This window comes from Cryptomeria japonica, chromosome 1 (assembly GCF_030272615.1).
Source record: "Cryptomeria japonica chromosome 1, Sugi_1.0, whole genome shotgun sequence".
NCBI lineage: Eukaryota > Viridiplantae > Streptophyta > Pinopsida > Cupressales > Cupressaceae > Cryptomeria > Cryptomeria japonica.
In genome coordinates, this window is record NC_081405.1 from 574,520,968 (window position 1) to 574,531,480 (window position 10,513).

The following is a 10,513-nucleotide window of genomic DNA, read 5'->3' on the forward strand; positions in this document are numbered from 1 at the left end:
AGCTAAGAAGATGTGATCTGTTTCAAAATCCCTGGCATGTTGTTTTCATCAAAGACTAGAAGCATTTTGATAATTATTGAAGCAATTTTAATTTGATTTTTGTGTTGACAGGGCATAGGCCTTAAGAATATAAGCAAGGGAGAATAAATCAATGATTCTTTGATAGCGATAGATTGGGCTAGTCCTGAGACCATAGATAGCATATACCAATCCCTTATAAGAGAAAGTAGCTAGATGTGAGAGGGAATATGTATGCATATCTTGAGATTGGTCAATTGAGCAAGAAAAATATTATTTTGAAGAGGTTGAATTTCTATGATATGCACAATCCCAACATCCATTCTGTACACTATTAAACTCCAGAGGTTAACAACATAGAGAAACCAGTTATAATTTCTCGTCATTAGAAATATTATGTCCTATATGATATAATAACTTTAATAGATGATTGAGGTCCAAATTTTTTCTTTGTTAGTCTATGGAGAAATGCCATTCTAATGTTGTATTTTTCATCATCTTATAGACCAAATGTGTGGTGGCTAGAAGAGGTATCAGGGATATAGATACATATAAATAATGGATACCTCAAGTTGAGACAATTTTTTATTGTTTAAGTGTTATTTATATGTATCTATATCCCTGATACCTCTTCCAGCCACCACACATTTCAAGGCACCACTACATTCCACTTTATATAGTTTTCCACTTTTCAGGGCACCGCTACATTTGGGTTTACAACAAAACCTTAAAATCTATCACTGATCCTCTAGCGGGTGGGTGGGAGGCTAATGTTGGTGGGGATTCTAGTTAGATAGTGAAGAAAATTGAATCCGAGCACTATGCAGAACTAGGAGTAGATCCCAGCAAGCTGGAAGGAGGCCTTGATGTCTTGAGAGATACAGTGAGCGAAGCTACAGTAAGGTTGGTTAGTCTTTGTTATGTACTATATCTTTGTAGTTTGGAAAAGAATGCTCAACTTGTAGTAACAACTATCTAAAGATTGTATTTTCTCTTTTTAAGTAATAAGAATATTAATACTTTTGTTTGAAAGATATTTTTAAATATATTGTTAAGATTTTGTCATGTTTGTTGAATGTGATTCTATTATTCTGTGATATTCATATTTTCTCTTAGTTCTTTTTGAATGTGTATGCAATGGTAGTTTTAATCACTAGTTATGCCTTTGTTATGATTCATGATGGGCTTTGTACTTTAACAGTTCTTGCATTCTATTGATGATCTCTGGCTCTCTATTTCTATCTTCTTGGCTTAGGGTAATCCTTCCTGCTATGTTTATCACCATTAGGACTATCACACAACTTAAGGTTGCTATGAGATATAAATGGATGTTTTAAGCTCATGGCTGCTCTGTCTTGTCACTTGTCATTATTCACTGGTTTTTCCTTTTTGAGACCTTTTGACTGTCATAAACCTCTGACAATTTAATGTTTATTTTTTTAAATACATTTTTATTGAAAACTACACAAAAAAATTTAAAATAAATTATTTATTTTTTTAATACATTTTTTAATATTGTCTCTAGAGAGACAATAGTTGAGATCTAAAGACATATCGTCTCTCGAGAGACAATATGATTTTAAAACCAACTATTGTCTCTAGAGAGACGATATGTCGTCGTTAAATCCCAAATTGTCTCTATAAAGACAAAAAAAATTATGTTTTCTATCATCTTTATAGAGACAATTTTAAAGACGATAATTTAAGACATTCGGTTAAAGACATTTTTTAAGACAATAGAAAACTTTTTTTGTCTCAAATTGAGACAATTTCCTCAAAAATTGTCTTAAAAATTGTCTTAAAACACCCCTCTATGTAGTAGTCACACACACACACACACACATTCTTGGTTTTTAAGAGTTGACATCTAGCTTAAAGATTATATGGAATTTATCTATAGTGGCACTTTTGACTTGCATGAGAATGTACGTAACTCACTTTTAGGTGGAATGGTTAGCCATGTGTAGGCATGTTATGGTGTGTGTAAGGTCATTATAAAGGACTTTATATATGAGAGATTGTATGATATATTATAGAATGTAAGAGGGAGGTTACATTATAATATTTATTGATATAATGATATGTATGGATACTTATCATGAAGCATCCTTAATAACATTGAATTGGTAGAAATTAGGGTACCCATGTTTGGATGGTCAAATGTGATATTTTATGAAACTGATATGCTATAAGGAATATTGTATTAGGACCCTAATCCAAAACATCCCTACCCTTAAGGGAGTTACACAACCTACCATGCAATGCCCTACCAAGTTCTTAATAGTCCTCCTCTGAACCACCCCCAAGCCACTCTAAAGTATTTTTCTAGATAGTCACCTCCAACTAACTCATTATCTTCATAGTTATAAATTATCAATCTTATTCCAATGAGCTTCACAAAGGATTTTACACAAAGACTACAGATGAGGAAGCTTAGAAAGAATAGGGAGATGGCCATCATAAGAATCAAACAAGAAAAGAGCATCAATGCCATTATTAAAAATAAAAAAATAGGCCCTCCTTGATAAGCTTAGCTCCTCTTTTGAGAGATTCCTAAATCATAGAACCTTTACCCACAAGTCCATGCCATAGTACAACATATCTTCTCACATCCCAAGATATTTATGAGTAAGAATCCTAGCCCAATCCTAGTCCTGATAAGTACACCTCCGCTAGTATAACTTAGTAGTTAACAACTAGCCAATTAATAGTGTAGAAATGATTCAAAGTCCTCCATGCTTTGTCTTGAAAAATGAGTCCCATTCGACCAAGCTCCACTTTGAGGAGAGAAAATTGTTAACCGAAAGAAATTGATAACAAAGAGCATAAAACACTTTAATAAATCTAGTACGGGAAACCTAAACAAAATACCTATAGATAGGAAATTCCTACACCACTAACGTCAAAAGAATCACTCTCTTAGTAGATGAAAGCCATTTGTATGTCCAATGACTAACTCTCTTACGAAACTTATCCAAGATCCCTAGGCAAAAATCTTTATGTTGAGTTCTCACCACAAGGGGAATCCGAAGAGAAAAGAAAGGAAGGGTGCCAATTTGGAATTTCAGAATTTGAGCAATACTAATTTGAGTAAGATGAGGTGTATTAAATAAAAATATAAAATATTTAGCTTCATTAATCCTTTTAACCGATGTAGCCATGTAGGTATCCAAAGATCTCCTAAAATTCATTGCTTCATTGATTCTTGCCATACCCATTAAATCAAAGTGTTACCATACCATCCACATACTGATGATCAAAATTAGGAGGCAAAGTACTACTCCTACTCCAACCCTAAATCAAACATTTCCTAACATGAGACTAGATAAATATACCTAGACCTCAACCATGATAATAAATAGATAGGGAGACTGATGATCCCCCATTGAAGATAATGATAAGAACAAAACAAATCAAATGAATCTCCATTTATAAGAACTAAAAGGAAGAAGAGGTAACACAACTCAAGATCTAATCAGCCCAGTTGCCCCCAAACCCAAATGCTAGACGGAACCTCTATAAGAAAGAATGCTTAACTTGGTCATAAGCTTTTTCCATTTCAAGCTTGATGAGCATTTTCTTTTGCTTTGAAGATTCCATAGAAGGAATTACCTTTGTAGCAATAACAACCCCATCTAGAATCTATTTTCTAGCAACAAAACCTCTATGCTCCTTAAATATCAATCGTTTGAGATAATCCTTGAGTATATATGCTACTAAATTAGTAGTAATTTAATAGGACACATGTCAAAGAACAATTGGTCTAAATTGATCTAGATTGCTCGCATCATATTTCCTAAGAATTAGGGCTATAAAATTAGAATTCAAATCTTCCAATATTTGCTTATTCCTATTAAAATTCTTAACTGTCTCTAAAAGATACAATTTGATAATATCCCAAAATTCTTGATATAATGAAATAGGAAATCCACCAGGCCTAGTGGTTTTACCTTTCTTCATATGGAACACAAAATCCTCCAATTCTAATAGAGAGATGGGATGAATAAGAACCTCATTCATCTCATTAGTAGCCAATATAGGGATGCAATCAAGGATAGAGTTTTCCCCTTGAATTGTAGGCGGGGCTCTTTAGTAAATAGAATAGAGAAGTAATGAGAAGCCTCCCTAGAAATGTTTCCTATTGAAGGCACTTGGGTTCCTTTAGAGGACATGAGAGAGGTAATCAAATTACCATTCCATGATCTTGCCATCACAAAATTATGGAAAAAGCGGCGTACCTATCCCCCTCCAAAAATAAATCAATATAAAACTTTTTCTTCCAAAAGATCTCCCCATGAAGATCCCATTCTTCTAAATCCTTAACAACAACTTATTCATCTCTACTCAAATCTATAGTCAATCCTTAATCCATGATAAAAAAAGTGATAGTATCAAGATGAGACTAAGCCAATATTTTATTGACTTGAAGGTTCCCAAAAAATTGTTTATTCTACTTCTTGAGCTTATATTTCACATACTACAACCATTTAACAAAAGAGTACATAGCCATGTCAAAAGAAAGCTTCTCTTCCTACCACCACTAAATCATTAGGTCCTCAATAGAAAGATCCCTCAAGCACATAAGTTGAAATTTGAAGGAAGGATTTTTGAAGGCCCTGAAGTAAACTGCAAAGAGTTTGATTGCCTTGTGATTTGACAATATCCAACCCGGTATCTCAAATGTAGTAGTCCACCCGTCACCCATCTAGTAAAAAGAAAAAATAAATTTTTGATGACTTTCTAAAATAGCCTCTTCTCGACTTCTTTTATTATTCCAGGTAAAGATACCATATTATCTCTAAGGAGATTAGTACAAAGGTCAAACCTGGCTAAACCTTATCTTTTTTCCTTCAAACTAACAACCACATTAAAGTCTCCAGCAATAATCCAACGAATAAGGGGAACTTAAGATTTGATGAGTCTTAGGTGAGACCATAGTTGACATTTTCCCAAGAGATCAAGAGGAGCATAAATATTAGTGAAAATATAAGTTACACTAGATTCCAAACAAGATGCAACCAAATAAATAGAGGATGATTCCAAATCCACCGCAAATGAATAATATTTTTTGGGTCTTGAAAACAAGCAATACCTCTAGAGTTACCAAATGCCTTGATGCAATGACAACAGCAAAGAGACCAAATTTTGATAGATCAATTTAGAAATCTATCCATAGTCAAATTGGTTTCCTAAATAAAAACAATATCTAGAGAATGAGAGTCAATTAACCCCTGAATAGTCTTTTTCTAGGGATGATATTCATACCCCTCACATTCTAAGAAATAAGAATCATTTATAAGATTGAGAGAAGTGGGAGTGAATAGTCTTCACTAGCCTGGATTCCACAATGTCTTACCAATTATCTTTACCTTCACCTAGTCTATCCTTCATCCTGCCCTTAATATTTTTTAAAGGAGCCTTCTTAAGGGGATTTTGATGCACCCAAGGTTTGAGGATCCCCTCTATTTTTACTGATAGGAGTCTCTTCCTTATCAACCTTAGGTGTTGAACTAGAAGCATTAGACATACTAGCTATCAAAAAATAACCAGGGTATTTCCTTTGTAAATGCCCATACTTATGACAGATTTGACATCTGAACAAAAGCATTTCATAATCTAGCAACTAAATCTAAGAAAAGGATCCAAGGAATATTTCCACAAAATTTGGCAATGGATTATTCAAATTAACTTCAACACAAATTTGGGTATAGGAGATCACCTTCCTCATTTGAGTTTGAGTTATGAATCCAACATGCTTTCCAGGTACCAATTGAGTGAATATATCATTTTGCTAGAGCTCAAGAGCGAGCCTAGGAAGACAACCGTATACTTGTACACTTGAGGGAAGTTCCTCGGCAAAATTGAACCCTACATATTAGGGATTAATGAAAATCCCAACCTAATTATAAAAATAAGGGCCTCCTTCAAATGCCTAGTTTCTATTTCCCATGGATGCAAAAATAATTCTAGGTTCTATAATAATGAGGGAAAGAAAATAATAAAGAAATTGACAAAACAAAAAGATGAAAAGATTAGGGTTATGGTTGGTAGTGATTTTTCAAACATACCTATTGAACACTATTTAGTAAGGGACTTGTCTAATTATCTTGGTTTTAATTGATCCTATATACACATTAAATATATTTTAAGTAGTATTACATTATTATTACATAAATATTATAATTGTAACTATAATTGCAATCCTAATTGATTATTAATATATAGCAATATTTAATCCTAACCTTAGGTTTAAGCCTAGGGATTATTTTAAATTAGGATTTAATAACTATTGTTTCTATATGATATTTAGTAAAATCTACATTTCAATTAGTTTTAATGATAAATTATTATTTAGAGTTAACACTTTGTTAGGGTAAGGGTTGGATAATTCCTTTTTGTATAATTAAGATTATTGTTAGTTTATGATTAGGGTTTAAGTTTAATTAGACTAAGATTTCAATAAGAGCTAGGATTTAATAAAATTTTGTACTTAGTTAAGTTTAATATAAAAAAATTATTTTCATCCTTACGAATTTTGATTTATTTGACTACAACATACCTTTTTAGTATATAAAGAATCAATGTATTTAATGTTGCTTCATTTGAATATTTATGTAAATGATATTTAATGAAATTAATTTGAATTACATTAAATTTAACATTTATTTTCAATTGCATTTAATTTAAGATTAAATTTTAATTATGAAGATACTTTGCATGTGCTGATTTTGTGTTTAGCTCGAAACGTGGAACAGAGTTGCTTTAAGGCAATTGGAGTTGGATATTTAGCAACAACTTTATTTTTGTTCTTTAAATGAATATTTATAAGTTTGTCACGTTGAGTAAAACCAAGAGTGATTCTATATATGGTTTAAAACCAAAGAAAGAAAGGACACATTATTTTCGTGCAAGCTAAGTAAAGAAGTTGGGCTCTATATATGTATGATTGCTTTAGCAAACTTGCATTTTATTTTTGAAGAGAATGTTCAAGTTGTTATGCTAAATAGAAGATCCAACATTTGTGGGTTTTTATCCACACTACTGTTTCTTGGGTATATATGTGTTATTGTCTTTCTTGTGATTGGCTTCTGTTATTTTTTCGCTTCCACTATTATTTTCTATTAATTAATCTAAAGTATTGATTGTTATAAATTAGTTAGAGTTTCAATTCTGTGAGTTTATTGTGTAGTTAATCTATAGTTGGGTTATACTAAATTAACATGGTATCATAGCTCTAAACTCTAAATACAAAGATAATATTTGTGACGCAAATTTTAGAAAAAAAAATCAGATTTTTGTCTCTAGTTTCTTTTGTGGTTATATCATCTAATGTTTGATGTGAGGACATGCTTGAGGGTTTGTCAAACTTCTTATAGGGGAAGCTTTAAATTACATCTATTCTCAAGGAGAATAGGTTGTGGATACATGCTAGTAAAGAAGTGACACCATCAACAAATGATCCTATTGCTTTGGATTCGCATGAAGTCAAGGAGGCCAAGGCTTAAAGGATCATTCTTGATGGAGTAAGAGATCATTTAATTCCTCATCTATTAGGGAAAGACACTACCAAGGAGACGTGGGATACACTCACAAGACATTATCAAAGCAATTACTAGAGTCATAAGATGATGCTCAAGGATAAATTACATAATACCAAGGTGTCCCAAGGTGAGAGTGTGACCTCTTACTATCTAAGCTGACACAAGTCAGATATGAGCCAGCTGCTATTAGAGAGAGGATTGCTGAAAATGAGTTAGTGTGTATAGCCTTGAATAGTTTTTCGAGGCACTGGGAAGTGTTTGTCAAGTGTGTTGTCAGTAGAGATTGACTACCTGATTGGGCAAGACTTTGGGATGATTTTGTTTAAGAGAAAATACATGAACGTGCTCATCAAGGAGACCAAACAAGGAAGGGTCAAGATGAAGAAAATCTTGCTCTTGCAAGCAAAGGTAAGCAAAAGTCTAATAAAGGCGAAATAGAAGGTTCTTCTTCCAAGAATGGGAAGAAGAAAGATTTGAGGAAGATAAAATATTTTTGTTGCCATTAGATGGGTCATTGTGCCAGTCAATGTCTGAACAAGAAAAATAAGGACAAGAAGAAGAAGAAAGTTCTTGCTACAACCAATGTGGACGAGTTTCCATCACGATTTGAGAAGAAGAATGATTTATATATTGATCTCAAAGACAATTCCAAATACCATGCAATTGGTGTTGGCACTGTGAAGTTTCAGAGGGAGTCTGCCAAACCCTTGTTGGTGGAGGATGTGTTGTATGTCCCTGGCATGACAAAGAATTTAATCTTGGTTTCTATTTTGGAAGACAAGTGTTACATTGTAACCTTTGAAAAGGGAAAAGTCTATATTCATCTGGAGGATTCCAAAGTTGAATAATGATAAGAGTTAGGGATGACAACTTGTTTTGGTTATAGTTTGAGCTAGCACATGCATTAGTAAGTAGTTGTATAGGGCAAGGAGAATTGTGGCACAAGAGGATGGCTCATCTTCACCATGGAGAAATTAATATGCTCAAGCAAATAGTGATAGGGCTTCTTGAGACAAAGATAGAAAAGAATGAGGTGTGCAATGGTTGTACTCTTTGGAAATATGACAAGACCAATTTTCCAAGTAGGAACAATAAATCTAAAGGGATTTTGGATCTTGTACAATCCTATGTATGTGGGCCTATGTACACAAAATTAGTGAATGGGTATGAGTATTATGTTACTTTTATTGATGATTTCTCCAGGAAGACATGGATATATTTTATGAAGAGCAAAGTTGAGGTCTTTAGTAGGCTCAAATAGTTCAAGGCTCTTATGGAGAACAAGATAAGGAGGAAGATCAAGATACTGAGGTTTGATAATAGTGGCGAGTATAACTCAAATACCTTCAAATGTTTCTATTCTCAGGAAGGTATCAAGGAAGAGTTGACAATTATGTACAACCCTCAATAGAATAGGGTTGTTTAGTGAAAGAAAAGGGCTATAGTTGGAGTAGCCAAGGCCATGCTTCAAGATTAAGACCTGCGTTGGTTCTTATGGGAAGAAGCTTGCTTACAACTATGTATTTGCAAAATAGGAACCCTCACAAAGTGTTGGGTAAATTGACTCTAGAAGAGGTTTTCAATGGTAAGAAACTAGACTTGGGGCACATTCACATCTTTGGATGCCTTGTTTACTGTCACATTCCTTTGGAGAAAAGAACCAAGTTAGAACCAACTACAGAGAAGGGTATCCTTGCTGGGTTTACATTCCTTCCCTCAAGGAAAAATTTGTTCACAGAGATGTGAAGTTCAATGAGGAGAGGGCTCTTCAGAAGTCTAGCAACTTGATGAATGAGGAGGAGAAATCATCCATGATTGAGGCAACACAAATTCCTCAAACTTTAGTCACATAAGCTAAAGAGAAAAGAAAGAAGAACAAATAGGATTATCAAGAGGATCAAAGAATTCCTTAGCCTCATATTCCTTTTACAAAGAAGAGGAGAGATAGGGCAGTTGAGCAGACTTTGAGAGAGGCCCAAGAATATATTGTTGATCCACAAGATTAAGTCAGGCAAAGAAAAGCTCATAGACATTATTCTGAGTATCTGGCACTTATGAGTGAATTAATTAAAGTAGAGCCTTCCAACTTTCAAGAGGAATCCAAGCACAAAGTATGGAAGGATGCTATGGTTGAAGAGTATTCTTCCATCATGAAGAATAACATGTGCGAGATAGTAGCTCGACCAAAACATAAGTCTGTGGTGGGCTCAAGATGGTTGCATAAGATTAAGCATGTTGCAGATGGTAGTGTGGAAAATTTCAAATCTCATTTTGTGGCGAAGGGGTTTTTTGAAAAGGAAGGAATCGACTATGACAAGAGTTTTTTTCTAGTAGATAGGTACTCATCGATAAGAGCTATAATTTTTGTAGCTGCATAGATGGGTTGGAAGATTCACCAGATGGATGTTAAAACAACATTTCTTAATGGAGTAATTGAGGAAGAGATACATAGAGAAGCCATAACAATTTGAAGCACATGGGAGGGATTCTCATGTTTGTAAGTTGAAAAGATCACTGTATGGACTCAAGAAGGCTAATGTTGATGACTTATTTCTCATAGGGTTACAGGAGCTCATAGCACACTGCAAGAAGGATCTTACAAGGGAATTTAAGATGAAGGACTTGGGGTTGATGCAGTATTTTCTTGGATTATAGTTGTGGCAGAAAGAGGGAGAGATCTTACTTGGACAAGGGAAATACTTAATTGATATCTTGAAGCGATTCAGGATGGAGAACTGTAACCCATGTCCACACCACTTGTGACCAACTAGAAGAAGATTGATACTTCCAAATCAAAGGTAGTGGACCTGACTTTATATAGATAGTTGATAGGCTCTCTTATGTATCTAGTCAACACTAGGCTAGATATTTGTTTTGCAGTGAACTCTCTTAGTCAAATTATGGTGGAACCTAAACATATTCATTGGATAGTTGCAAAGTATTTTTTGTGATAA